The following is a 14,780-nucleotide window of genomic DNA, read 5'->3' as shown; positions in this document are numbered from 1 at the left end:
CAATGTCTCCAGCCTAGTCGGCATCGCTATAACCAACTAAGCGCAAATCCGATCCTTGGTAACACAGCATGTAGTTACTCATTCCTCTGAGATATCTCAATATCCTCTTGGCTGCTTTCCAGTGCTGTATTCCTGGGTTTGATTGGTACCGACTAACCAAACCCACTGCATAACAAATATCAGGCTTAGTACACATCATAGCGTACATAAGGCTACCCACTGCACTAGAATATGGAACTCTTTCCATCTTGGTTTTCTCCTCTGAAGTCTTAGGACCCATATCAAGCCTCAAATGCAAACCCTTCTCCACTGGAGTATCAATTGGTTTGTAGTTGTGCATCTGGTATCTTGTCAAGACATTGTCAATATAGGTCTCCTGAGATAAACCGAGTAATCTCTTTTGCCTATTTCTGACAATCTTGACACCAAGCACAAGCTTGCCTCACCCATGTCCTTCATATCAAATACAGAGGACAACCATTTCTTAATGGTTTCCAATAGCTCCTTGCTATTGCTAGCCATAAGTATGTCATCTACGTAAAGTGTCAGATTGACATAATTACCATCAGATCTCTTGGTGTAAACACAGTGGTCTTCCTCAAGCATGGAAAAACAATTTTCCATCATACCTTGGTGGAAGCGCACATTCCACTGTCTAGATGCTTGCTTTAAGCCATATATGGATTTCTTAAGCCTGCACACTTTGCGCTCAAGTCCATTAGCTTCAAAGTCTTGAGGTTGATCCATATAGATCTCTTCCTCAAGTTCTCCATTGAGAAAAGCAGTTTTTACATCCATCTGATAAAGTTCCAAGTCCAACTGAGCAACAATGGCTAGAATGAGGCGAATTGAGACAAACCTAACCACAAGGGAAAAAGTTTCCTCGTAATCAACGCCCTCAAGTTGGGTGTAGCCCTTAGACACTAAACGAGCCTTGAATCTATCAATAGATCCATCCGCCTTTCTTTTGATCTTGAGAACCCACTTGTTCCCAATTGCCTTTCGGCCTGGCGGCAAGTCAACCAAGTCCCAGACATGATTAACTTTCATCGAGTCCAACTCTTCCTTTATTGCTTTCAACCATTCCTTTGAGCTTGACCCCGCAAGAGCTTCCTGCATGCTCTTCTGTTCATGCTCATCAACTGAAGTCATCTCACAGTCGATCTCTTAAGGAGTTACCATGTAGGCTTCATCCTCTATGTCGAAACGTCGACGAGGAATTAGCCCGCGCCCACTACGGTGCAAGGGCATGTCAGATTGCTCACTCTCTGAGGTAGCTATCACATCTGCACTCCCACTCTCACTAGGATCTTCTGGATGAACCCCAGGTTCATTATCTAGAATTTGAATCCCTGGAGTGACAAGACCACTATCTTGTATTTCAAAGAATTCTGATGATTCATTGTTAACTCCTGAAAGAGATGGGAAATCATTCTCCAAGAACGTTGCATCCCTAGACTCAAGTTCCGTTCTGCTCTCACTCTCATCTAGTCCAATGAAGACATGGCCCAAGCTTTCCATATTGATGAGAAGTAGAGTGAACATATGTTGCACATCCCCATGCGTTCAAGTAACTCAAATATGGCTTCCTTCCAGTCCACAACTCATATGGTGTGGAAGGAACCGATTTGGTTGGAACTCTGTTGAGGATATAGACAGCAGTCAGCAAAGCATCTCCCCAATACGAGATGGGTAGGTTTTCTTGCGCCATCATGGATCTCACCATGTCTAGCAAGGTTCTATTCCTCCTCTCAGCAACCCCATTTTGCTGTGGAGTCCCTGGAATAGTAAGTTGTCTAGATATCCCCTTTTCATCACACAACCCTTTGAACATATCAGAGAGATACTCTCTACCTCTATCCGTTCTAAGAGTTTTAATCATTTTATCTAATTGATTCTCAAGTAAACTCATGAATTTCTTAAAACATTCTATAGCTTTTGACTTATGAGAAATTAGATAAATGTGACCATACCATTTATAGTCATCTATGAATGTGATGAAATAAGCTTGTCCTTTTCTAGTATGGACATTCATGGGTCCACACACATATGAATGGATAAGTTCTAAAGGAAGAGAGGCTTTCAAAGCCTTTTCAAATGGTTTTCTAGTTGCTTTTCCTGCTAGACATGACTCACTGGTTGACAAATCAGATAGTGAACCTTGGCCTAAGAGACCTTCTCTTGCCAACCTGTTCATCCTATTTAAGCCAATATGTCTTAGTCTAGCATGCCACAAATTAGAATTAATACACACAGTATCTTGGCAAACAAAAGCACTACTAGAATTAAATGAATAATCAATTGTATCCAATACAATGAAACCATTCTGAAGAAAACCATAACCATAAACTGTATCACCTAGATACAAAACCAAAGAATTGTTTTCAAATACAACTCTAAAACCATGTCTTAAAAACAACTTTTGTTTCTGTTTCCACCTCTGTTACTTTGCCTGGACCGCAAAGATTGAGCTCTCTCCTTCTTGCGCTTGAAGCTTGCACCCTTACTAGTGCTTGCTTCAGCAGCAAGTACTTCAATGTGAGGAGCATCGGCTGAAATCCGATCCTACTCTAGCTCAAGGTGTGACACCCAGCCCAAATCTAGCCCGAAGACCCGATCTGTTTTAGGTGAAGTCGGGTTTTGTTTAATGTTGACTTTGAAGTCTGACCGTGATTTCAATTTTACTATCTTTTAAAATCTTAGGAAGCCATGTCAGACCTTTCCCTTAGAGTTGATCCAATGTCCCAAAATGAGAAAGATGTCTTTGTGGGCCCTCTCAGTAGAAGATATGGTGTTTGACCCAAAACCCATGTATATTGATGATGATGTTTCTTTATGGAAACCTTATTTGATTTGGAGTTGAACTACTCGTTTGTGAAGAAGAACTTGGTTGATGGACCTGGTTTGAAGACTTCCCTCCATACTAGGTAAGTAGTATGATGTGTTGAAAGAAGCCCATCCAAAAATATTGAAGTTAGGCCCATTAAATCCTTTGTTTTTGAATAAGCTGTCTAGGCAGTGGCATTTTGGTAATTTTCTGTTTTAAAGGTTTTTAAAAGCTTTATTTCTTTGAAATTCGTTTTAAGCTATCCCATTATGTTTCTAAACCTCTTGATGGCGTTGGAAAAGCCCTAGAACCTCTCATTCGAAGCCAAGGAAGATCCTCAAGCATCTGTTATGATTTTTTCATCGGTTTCTCTTCTATGAGGTTGGTATTAAGTTCGTTTATTCTTTAATTCATTCTTTCTTCTCTATTTTTGATTTTCTGATCATGAGAAGGGTATTACACTACTGTAATGACCTCTTCTCTAATTCTTTTAGCCCTAGAGTGAATCCCCCAATTCACTCTATGATCTTGAAGCCATATGGCGATGATCCTTGAATTTGACTCCACCAAAGATCTTGATGATACTTTCCCTGAATTTTCTACATATCTTTATGATTGTGGGGAAGGTCTCATATTATTACCATGACCTTCCCTTGTGTCCTCATGATTGAGGAGTTGATCCCTGATATTCTTTGGACCATTGGAAACCAAAAGGGAGAGATTTTTAGGGGAAATTCTTGGGTAACCTTTATGAGAGGGTAACCATTTGGCAACCCTTTTATTTTCTATTAATTCATTGGACCCTCTCCAAAACCTTTCTTGATTGTAAATTCTTTACCCTAAGGGTGAATCTTTATTCTCCCTAGTCTTTCCGTGGGATACACGGATTCTTGTTAGTAAATCCCTAATTGTATGATTTGAATTTCTTTCCTTTCACTTTAATTGTGAACCTTATTTTTCTCTCATTGGTAGACCCTTCCTAATTCCATTCTTTATTTTGAAATACTAATGAGATGTTCCTTTATCTATCTTGGGTTGTTTTTGTGAGAGTTATTTATGGGTAACTCTCATGGGAGGTAACCAACTCTCATGAGAGGTAACCATATATGAAATCCTATTGTTCTTTTATCTATTGGAAACTCCCCACCACCTTTTCAGATTGTGTATTCTTTGTTTCTCTTTCCCTTGGGTGATATTTGTGTTAACTTAAACTTGATCATCTTTATTTTCTTGTTTTACTGGCTATCAATTTACTTCCCTTCATCCGGTGCTCTCAACCTTTTCATTGGGAGCCAAAAAAGGGTGAAACCCTAACCTCTTGGATCAAACCAAGAACCCTTAGTTTGATCTTGTTAACAGCCAATCAATGTGTTTTCTTTACTAAAATTGTAACCTATCATTCTCTAATTCTTTATCCTTGATCACACTATATTTTCTTCATGATCCATGTTTAACCTAATTAGGATTTCTAATTATTCTTTCTTCGTTCTTTTTCTTGATTGAGATCAGGAGAAAGATGATGCATCCTTGCAACCATCTATTCCATGATCTCATTCTATTCTTTGAGATCTATGATCATCATCATGATCTTAACCCTAGCCAATAGATTCTTGAAACCTTAACCCTAACCCTAACCCTTGAATGATCTTTCTGGAAACCTTTTGTAACCTTCCATGTGAGGGAAACCTCATGGGTAATGTTTCTATTAACCTAAACTAGATTTCCTATGATTTCTTGTTATTTTCTTGATAACAATCATTCCCTCTCTTTCCGTGATCATAACCTTTTCATGAGCCATATGTTATGATGAAACCCTAACCCCTTTATTATTGACCTATTGAGATTGATTTTTCGGACTATGATCTCCCCCATGTCTTCATTTGGGTTAGGTTGTACTTGGTCTTCAACCCCATGAGCAAAGCACCCTTGTATAGCAATATACATGGGGGCGGTTGCTAGTGGCAGTCGATTGAACCAAGCGACCGCCTGGAGCGACCGCCCGGTTCTGTTTTCGGGGTTTTGCCCTATTTTGCCTCCTGATCGTTATAAATAGCATCCCTCGCCCTATTAACGCATTATTATGTTCGGGATTGCTATTTTGGGCGATTAGGCGGCAGTGGAATCGTGCGGGATTCAGGTCTGAAGTGCTGTTATTGATATGGAACCTTTTCTCTTCTATTCTTGGTGATTCTGGTTAAGGTAATGAATCTCCATCTGCAATTCTCTTCTTTTTAACCTCTAATTGATATGAATCCATTCCCTTTTTGTTAGTGGTTACCCATTTGATTTGTTGTACCCCCTTTCCAATGTTCTTGATGAGATCCTGTCCAGAAACGAATCCCTGCATTTGTTAATGGATAGATCCAGTCAAGGGGAGAGTTTCTGGGTAATCCATTTATGATGATTGTTAGTTTTCCCTTCACCTATTGTCTTTAGGAGTGTTAGATTCGAGACTTAGGCCATGATCACTCGAAATCTGGATTGAAAACGGATGATCAGAAGCCTGAGTTTCGGATCTGAAACTCTCTGTTTTTGGGGCGGTCACTAGTGGCGGTCGCTCAACCTAAGCGACCGGCTCAAGCGACCGACCGGTTTCCAGTGTTTGTGTAAGTTTGATTTTGGATTTGTTTTGACTCTTGACTCTTATATATTCTTGTAACCTTATGCCTAGGTGTTCTCTGTTTCAAGTAAAAGTCTTATAATAGTTTCTGGAATTCAAGTTAGAGGAATTTTACATAATTACAGGTAAGGACATGCATTCTTATTTATATGCAATTACATATACATGATGATTCTGTTCTATTTACTATGCGTTGATCATGTAATTTGCTGTAATTGTATAAGGCATGTGAATCTTATTGTACACTTGCTGTTTGTGGTGTTCCTTAATGTACTTCATCTTTTATGCTATTGCACAACTGTTCATGATATGATAAAGAGTGATATAGTGTAGTTGTGATGGAAGGGGTATTCCATTGGGATATCTTGGCTTGGGATATCAGAAGGCTATGGAATGGGACACATGCTTGCTGATGTCTCCAGCACTATCATGATTACTGGATGACATACTTAGGAGTGTCTAGAATTGCATGGCTAGGTACCCCACATGCTATTACCGTTTCGGCGGGGGAATTGAAGCCGGGTGACCCGTGACAATGGTGACGTGACTATGTTTCATCCAACAGCGGTAACCAGTCCGTGCGGAGACTTAGTGGTCCACTATTGGTCATGTAATGGTAGGGTTGCATATGTTAGGGTTGGGCTCATGGACGTCCAAGGAATTGATCGGGTGTCGTGAGGAGTCATGAGAGCATCCGCCCCAATAATATGTGGATGACCATAGGGTTAAGGAGTGGAGTCCAAAAGAGGTAGCCAGTCCGTGAGGATTCTTACTCTTAGGTTGCAAAGGATACTGAACCGAGTTGATTGGTGCCATAGGGGATGTATCTGGACTCCATATAGTATGTTACCATTATGACCTTGCATTGGATTAGAAACCCCGACATGCGCCAGTACTCATTGCCAATGGTTGTGGTGAGAGAGTGTTGACTTAACCCCCTGCCATGGTTTGAAAGCCATGTGTGGACTTACCCCTTTGCCCAGGATCCCTACAGAGGTAACCAGTCCTTGCCGGATCAGAGTGATGAGACTTACCCAAAGGAGGGTTGGTGTATATCTTAAAGCATGTCAGCTAATAGAGACTTGCATAGTTAGATCTTAGTAGCATTCATATTTCTGCATACCATCCATATTATTTCATCTGTGCATTCGTGGATTGTATTGACATATATATGAGAATTGTCTGTTCCTTACTGAGTTCGTTGGAACTCATTCCTTTCATTGTATATATTATATAAACTGTACAGATGGTTGCACAATGTCGGAAGTTGGAGATGATTCATATGAATGAGCCTCCTCGTATGAAGCTGATGTGAGATAGACAGTGATACATGGACTTGCAGAGCATGGAGCCTCCTGAAGATGCTTGTGTGCACTTTTAGCACCCAATGATGGCCGACGGAGGCAGATTCCCAGGATTTTGATGATCGTTTGGAGAAAGATTGGAGGACATCTTTACTTGCTAAGTTAGAAAACTAGTTTTTAGATTTATAAAAGAAAACCAGAGAGAAGATTATTTAGTTATTTATTTTGCTTCCGCTGAACTCGATATTACTTTTAATTCTTGATTTTCCCTCTTTCGTTCGTTCTTGGATATTTATCGGAGTATTTGGACTCCTGTAACCTTTTTATTAATTATTGCACTATTCTTGCTCTTGATTATCTTTATTTGTATTTATTATTGTTGATAGACTAAAACCATGGATCCTGTGACGGTTCGCACCCACGGGTTGTCGGGCGGGTAACCGGGTTCGGCAGGCGGGGTGTGACACAAGGTGCTTGGCAGCTTGATCAAAAGTCATGACCTCATCAGCATGAGTCCAGAAGATCTTCGTATGCTCCCAAGTCTTAGGCAATGACTTGATGACTGCAGAGACTTGCTTCTCATCAGTCTTTTGGCGCCCATATGCGCTCAACTCACTAATCATGTTAGACATGATGGTTATATGCTGCCTCATGGTGTGACCCTAGTGCATCTTATAACTGTCAAAGGTGAGTCTGAGCTGGCGGCCTCTTGTGGTGGAAGTCCCTCCGTACTGAAACTTCACAGCCTCCCACAAAGACTTTGCAGTCCTATGCTTCTCAAACCGAAGCATCAGGTAATCCCTCATGGAGCCTAGGATACTAATCCTAGCTACCCGGTCTTTCCTCTTCCAGGCATTGTAAAGCTCAAGGTTCCTGCAATACTGTGCAGTGGTACCTTCCTCAGGTGGAGACATGGTCTAGTTTACGGTTTCCAACATGTTCTGTTCTTCTAGGAGATACAACACCTTTCGGTGCTAGAGGTCATAACACCTTTCATTTAGTTTATGTCCTTTCGCGACGTTAACAACAATGTTCTTGGTAGCAGCCATTTATTCTAGAGACATTATATACTGGGATGAGTTCAACTATTCTAGCATAAAACACAACTCATACAATAGCAAATCATACTAGCATAGTCAACCTACGGGATAAGCATTTAAACCAAAAGAGATGCTAACAAACATTCAATCAAATTCTCATGCAAACCCACATAGACTTATATACTAGTTCATTATGTGCAAGAAACATGATTGATAGATCCATAATTAAAAACAATAGTTTTATTAAAATAAAACATGCAATCATGTTAATGTTATGAGGTGGTTCACACAGAACACTTCTACCTCATTAGCTCCCACTAGGCCCCATTAGGCACTCAATGCCCAAACATCACACAGATTGTCGAGCCATTGGTTTCCAGTTAGTTAGAAACACATTCTGAACTGGACAAACCAATATCCAAAAAAATCCATCTCCCAGTTGGACTGCCGTCTGCCCAGACGGTCGTCCATCTGCTTTTTATGCCCAGGCGGAAATTTCGTCTAGGTCATTGTGATCACTCTAACAATAGACGCACGTCCATCTGGTCCACAGTGACCAAAAACGACGTTTTTTTTTTTCTTCTTTTTTCCCCAATTTTCTTTGAACGAAATTATTCCAAAAAACGAAAAATCACATTTTTTCTTTCTAAAAATTCATCCAAAAACACATGAAAAAAATCCAACATTAATTATCAAAAAAAACAAGAAAAATTTATCATGGATAATCAATTCATGCAAAAATTCACAAGAGAAAAATACAAGGATCCTCCCACTTGGATCCAAACCCAAAGCATAAGGGTTTCCAAAAACCTTTAATCCTCCCATTGGATCCATACAATGAAATTAAACAATGGGGAGGAACCGAGAATCGTGGGAACCAATGGCTCTGATACCAATGTTGGTAATACTCCAAATAGTTCAATTCAAATAATTGACAAAGGAAAGATCTTATCTGGATTCGCTTTCCCAAATACTGATGTATACGCAGCGGAAGTAAATCTGGATCCACGTTCTCGTTCCACCACCAAAGATCTACCGGGGAGATTCTACAATCAATAGGAAAGGGAATTATTTCCACAACCCAAATGCCGTGTGGAAAAAAGATGGATGAGTGATCTGGAGCAAAGGAAGGAAACCTCCAATGAGTTTCTCCTTCCTGCGTTTCTTGGAGAAAAGAGAGAGAGATAGAGCCGCCTCTTTTCTGGAAAAACTCTCGTACGAATGAAATCACACACCCTCAAGTGATGCGGTGGTTACAAATATATAACCTATATTCTGTAACCGCCCTAATATGTGAGTTTCCAGATTTGGCCTTGGGCATCTAATTTATTAATTATGTTAATAAATTCCGACATGCCTTAATGACAAGCTATTCTAGGCGATCATACGCCTTCTTCATATCAATCTTGAGGGCAAGGATTTTTTTTCTTACTTTTCCTACGATGCTTAACGTAATGGAAAATATAGTTCATGAGCCACAAATATATTATCAGAAATTAGTGTATCAGGTACAAAAGCATATTGAAAGGAGGAAATAGTACCTCGCAAAGTATCTTGAGTCTGTTTGCCATTACTTTAGAAATGAGCTTCACCACCACCCCCACAAAGACTAATAGGTTTGAAATGTTTGGCTTGATCAAGACTTGGCTTTTTTGGGATTAAGCAAACAAAAGTTTTGTTCATCTTTGGACTAATCACCCCTGTCCTGAAATAATTTTCCACAAACATCAAGATTTGTTGTTTTGTGATTTGCCAACACTTCTGGAAGAACATAGGAGGGAATGCATCTAGGCCCGACGACTTCAATGGACCCATTTCTTTCAAAGCAGCCAGCAGCTCGTCTTCACTGGGGATAGCTTCAAGTAACTCATTCACTTCCGATGGGACCACCAGATCCACACAATCAAGGGCTTTATTCAGAGCAAATTGAAAAACACCTTTAGAATTTACAGCCTCTTCAAAGTGGTGAAGGAGTTCACTATAAACTTCATCATAGGATTGAGTCCACTGACCATTATCCAGCTTCAGCTTCAAGACTCTATTCTTCTGCATTCTTTGGATAGTTGAAGCATGAAAAATAGTTGAATTGCAAACTCCTTCCCGCAACCACTCAATACGGGACTTCTGTTTCCAAAGTATTTCCTCCTTCTCTAGCTCTTCTTCCAAGGCAGCCTGCACCTCCTTTTGTCTTTGAAATGACACCTGATCATAAGGGAGTTCTTGAATGTCAATGAATTCTTGTTTAAGTTTCACAATATTTTTTTGAATGTGGCCAAAGGAGTTTTTATTCCAGTACATTAAATCCCCTTTACATTTCTCAAACTTTTTCAACAAAATCTGCTCTGAATTACCAGCCTGATGGACTCCCCAAGCTTTCTCAACCACTTCTCTGAACACTACAAGAAAACGAACTTACGGCGTCGTTTCGGAAACGCTGCCATAAGCAAAAAAGTGCCGCCGTAAAACTTTCCTGGCGGTTCGAAAATGCCGCAACAAACGCTGGCAAAAGCACCACCGTATGTTATAACAGCGTTAAATGGAAGCGCCGGTGATGGTCACTTACGATGGCACTTTTAACGGCGTTTCTATAAAACGCCGTCAAGATTACTTTTTGCGGAACGCCGTTGCCGACATATAATACTTATGCCGGCGTTTTACAAACGCTGGGATAGGTTTTTTTAATTAAAAAAAAAAATTGTTCCAAAAAGCCAAATTCAATTCTATCAATCCAAATTCAATTTTACAAATGAAGATCCAATTCCATCAATCCAAATTCAATTTTACAAATGAAGTACACTATTTAACAAGAACGCTCTACTTTACAATTTTCATTTTTATACTTGCCCTCCAGTGAGCTTCTTCACCATAGATAATATCAACTCCATATCATCACTTCTCCAACTTACTCCAAGTGAAGGCTCTTTCTTTTCCCTCTCAACAAGACTTTGAGCACTCAAAACAAACTTGATGCCTCTTCAGCTATGTTGATGATCTGACAAATTAACAAGAACACAAAACAATATTTCAGCAAGAAGTACACTATTTAACTAGAGAATGTAGGCAAACAGAACAAAACATATGTACCTGAGTGAGTTAGAGACAGTGCAAGAGAGAATCTGATTCTTCTACAAATGATTCTTCAGTGTTTAGTAACTCACTTCTGCTGCAACTTCATACTAATTACCAAAAGGGTCAACCTTAAGACCATGAAAACAATTTTCATATAACTAGTCTCTTAACACATAGAACTCAAGCTTAATTGGTGACATGTGTTTGAAGTGAATCTTAACAACTAACCAACACATTCATTGCCCCTGCTTTGTAATTATGTGGGTGTTTAGTCCTCTTCTCTCTTGACAAATATACCAGATGTGGTACACCATCTGAGTTATTTTCCTTGTTCTGGCATACAACCTGCAAATCAGATTCATAATCATGAAGTTTTCAAGAAAATGAAGATTTGGGTTTGTAGACAGCATTCTTGATTATCTTAATTATGCTTGGATGGTTTCTTTTTTCAATTCCTGAAAAGACTGACAAGTCTCCAGTCAGCTCATATGGGACACCTTTCCAAACCACCATTTGAATTCTCTGGCAGAGTTGTTCATATCCATTCTAACAAAAGAAAAAGACAAGAACTTAACAGACGTGTTAGGTGCATGTTTCATTTTGGTAACTATCAAACACTGCTGTTACAGATTCGATCAAGAAATGCTCTCAGGTTCATCGAGTGCTTCAGAGCTGGAGCGTTGCTCTTCCACACCCATTTCTTAATGAACAGCAGCAGACACACTTGAATTAGTCATCTATCAAGAAGATCTGAAATTTTTCTTTGAGTTGCTGAAGCTAAAGGGTAGTCATCAGGTATCTTATGACAGTACCTTGAGATTAAGAAACATACAATTTATTGCCGGAGATTAAGATTAAATGATGTGTTCTCAAATAGATTAGGTTTTAAAAACCAGACTGGAGAGATTAGAACTAATTTCAAGAGTCAACTAAAGTGATACACTTCCACTTTTATATTGAGCAAATTCTCAAAGTTTGGAAGAGAAGCATGTTACAAGCATCATCATGGTCATCAAACCCATAGATCAGTAGTACTACCAATAGGTATATTGTGATAATAGTAATAATTTTGAAAAAATAAAATGTAAGAATACATTTATACAAAAATTTTGAGAACACTGAAGGCAGTTGTTTTTCTGGTTTCACAAGGGCATATTAGATTACGCGCTGCTTAAATAAATCTTTAGGTGGGTGATTTAATACAAGGATATGTCAGTATTCAAGGAAACTTTAGTAACTGAATAAATTACTACTTGGGCATTTCCGATAACATAAACTACACCAGTCTCAGTTTCTTACTTTCATACAGCACATAATGCCCAGTGCTACTAGTTATACTATTCCTACTCATAGAAAAATATCATACGAATAGGGTGAAACAGAAAAAGGAAATGGTGCACTAGGAATATATAGGGCACAAAAGATTTGCCCAACTTCTGGTGCCACATTTGGAAGGATTCCCAATCAAGCAACTTCAAACTGGTTTCCAGTGATTTAGGAGCCTTAGTCTCTCTTTTTTTTTAGGTGGGTACTTAGATGATTCGTATATTAAGAAATCCAATTAGTTACAGAACACGTCTGTAATTATTCATATCAGTACATGGCATTCACAATTCAACATCTTATTAAATTTGTGTCATAAAATTGAAATCAAATGAAAGACAAATCCATAAAATTTCTGGACCTTGATTATCCTAAGCATTTGATCTGTTCTAGACCAAAACAGTATGCCACTTGAAATGAAATGAAAAGCCAAACACATAAAAGTTTTGTATCTTGAAGATCCTACACCTTTGTTCTATCATAATGATACGAGATGTTACTTTTACTCTATTCTCTATGATTCAGATGATATGAGGAACATGATCAAAAGTTATTGTGCACAACTATATAGGTTTTTAACCAGTGAAAGCATCCCAACAACAATACATACTTGGATGGAACCTTGAGACAGTGAAGCCCTCTTTTTGTTCTTCCTGGTTGGTTAGCAGAGACTTGTCTCTCTCTCTCTCTTTCTGCCTTTTCTAGGTTATGGAATGGGAAAGACAGGATTTATAGCTCTAATGAAAGCACTCATATAAAGATGAAATGGATTTAGGCAAGGAAATCCAGTTGATATGATTCAAAACTAATAGAAAGAGCTAAACGACATTGAGATTGGATCCATGTATGATAAACAAAACACATAGAAAGAAAAATAAAAGTGTCCTCTTAGATTGACAAAAACAAAGTGAATCATATCCTTCACATGCTGAAGTGTCTTAAATCTTAAACAAGAGGAAGAAGTTGAAAAACTAAGGTACAGAGAAGAGACAAGAGGAAGAAGTTTAGGAAGATGAAAATAACCTTCAAATTTTTGTGGATTCTGCAGTCCAACTCTAGCAAGGACCTTAACGGCTTCCATTATCAGCTGTACAAATAAAATGTCAATAATTTATAACATAAAGAAACCAATAAAATTCATAAAGACATTTCACACTTACATAAGTGAGTTGAACCTTGTGAACCAAGCCTATCCATTACAAGTTGAGTTAATCGGGTCATGTCATGTCTTTGACCTCATTCTCCAACTTTTCAATTTTTTCTGACTTTTTTTCACTTTCCAATCGCCTCTCATTGTCTTTCTAAGTGAAGTGACGACTAGCAAGTGTAACTCCTACACCTGCACCACGAACCCGCCCCGGACGTTCCTTCCCAATGACTACCTCAAAAGCATTGTCTTGGGCAACAGAAGTGTCTCTTACCTTTGGAAGTTGTTTCTCTAATTCGTTATCAAGTTTTTCCTATAAACAAATGTAAAATAAGTTAGTATATACCATGATAGAAAATATTAAGTATTCTCTATAAGCTAAATTTAATTGAAACAAAAGATCATACCACAATCTCTCTGGCAGCCGGATTTATGAAGCTACCATCTTTTCTTTGGCAAGTTCTCTTGTAAAATTTAACTCTGGTAACATCCTCACCTTCAGCCTTCTAAACAACCAAACATGACAAAAGATTAAAATCATGTGAATAAGAAACTCACCATCTCATGTGCAAGTTGTGTACTGGTTTGTGAATTAAATCAGTTACAAAACCAAAATCAGATAATTGGACTAGGACAGCAGGTGGCTGACTCAACTTAGAAGACACAGCTACGTCACATGCATATTAAGTAGTGTGAACCCAAGCACAACTACTTGACTTTATCAAATTAACAAAACAAGGACACAGAAATGAAAGCAAGTAAAATCACAAACAAAACAGTAGCAAATTAAGCCATGGTTTGGTATGCTCTCTTGACTTCTTGGGGAATGTAGCTAATGCTTTCTCTTTTGACATATCTTACTTTAGCTTACTTTTCTTGTAGATTTGTTCAAGAAAAGTAGACATTGATATTAAAGGACAAGGGGTGGGACTGAAAGTGTTCCTAAAAATTAACCCAGCATATGAGACGATGTAGACATATTAACTAAATTTGATTCTTCAATGAACAATCCACATGGTAATTATGGCTGGTTATCAAGTAGATTAATTTCTAATCCTTAATGTCACTAAAATCTGATCGATTTCATAATTTCTCCATTTTCACTAGATGTGAATAACAAACTTACCATCTCATGTGCAAGTTGTGCAAAACTCTTCCGACCAGTTGTATGAGATATATTTTGTTTTTCTCTGGTGCTTTTATTCTTTGTAGACATTTCCTACCATATATCAAACACATGATTGTCATACATTTTATAAGTAAATGGGTAAAGTAAAATAGAATTCTATTATGATAAAAAAATATTAAAATCACAGGACTGCTTAAAAAAATTGTATATCTTCCACTCTTCAGATGTCCATTTGACTTTGAGGTACTCCCATTGATTTGCTGGAACCTCTATGGGACTAGTAGGACGAGGAGCATCATAAATGTTCGCGTATTTTTCTTT

General features: G+C 38.5%; 1 long non-coding RNA gene across 1 annotated transcript; it reads right to left on the bottom strand.

The window, feature by feature from the left end:
• Nucleotides 1-11,280: 11,280 nt before the first annotated feature.
• Nucleotides 11,281-13,407, bottom strand: LOC149028934 (uncharacterized). The gene is made up of 3 exons (XR_016172979.1): nucleotides 13,344-13,407; nucleotides 13,207-13,270; nucleotides 11,281-11,315 (listed from the first exon to the last, which is right to left on the bottom strand). It is a non-coding gene; the product is annotated as an uncharacterized LOC149028934 (long non-coding RNA).
• Between the last annotated feature and the right edge of the window lie 1,373 nt (nucleotides 13,408-14,780).

Source organism: Hakea prostrata, chromosome 1 (assembly GCF_041222555.1).
Source record: "Hakea prostrata isolate BN-2017 chromosome 1, UWA_Hpros_2, whole genome shotgun sequence".
In the NCBI taxonomy this organism is placed as follows: Eukaryota; Viridiplantae; Streptophyta; class Magnoliopsida; order Proteales; family Proteaceae; genus Hakea; species Hakea prostrata.
This window is presented reverse-complemented; position numbering and strand designations above follow the sequence as displayed.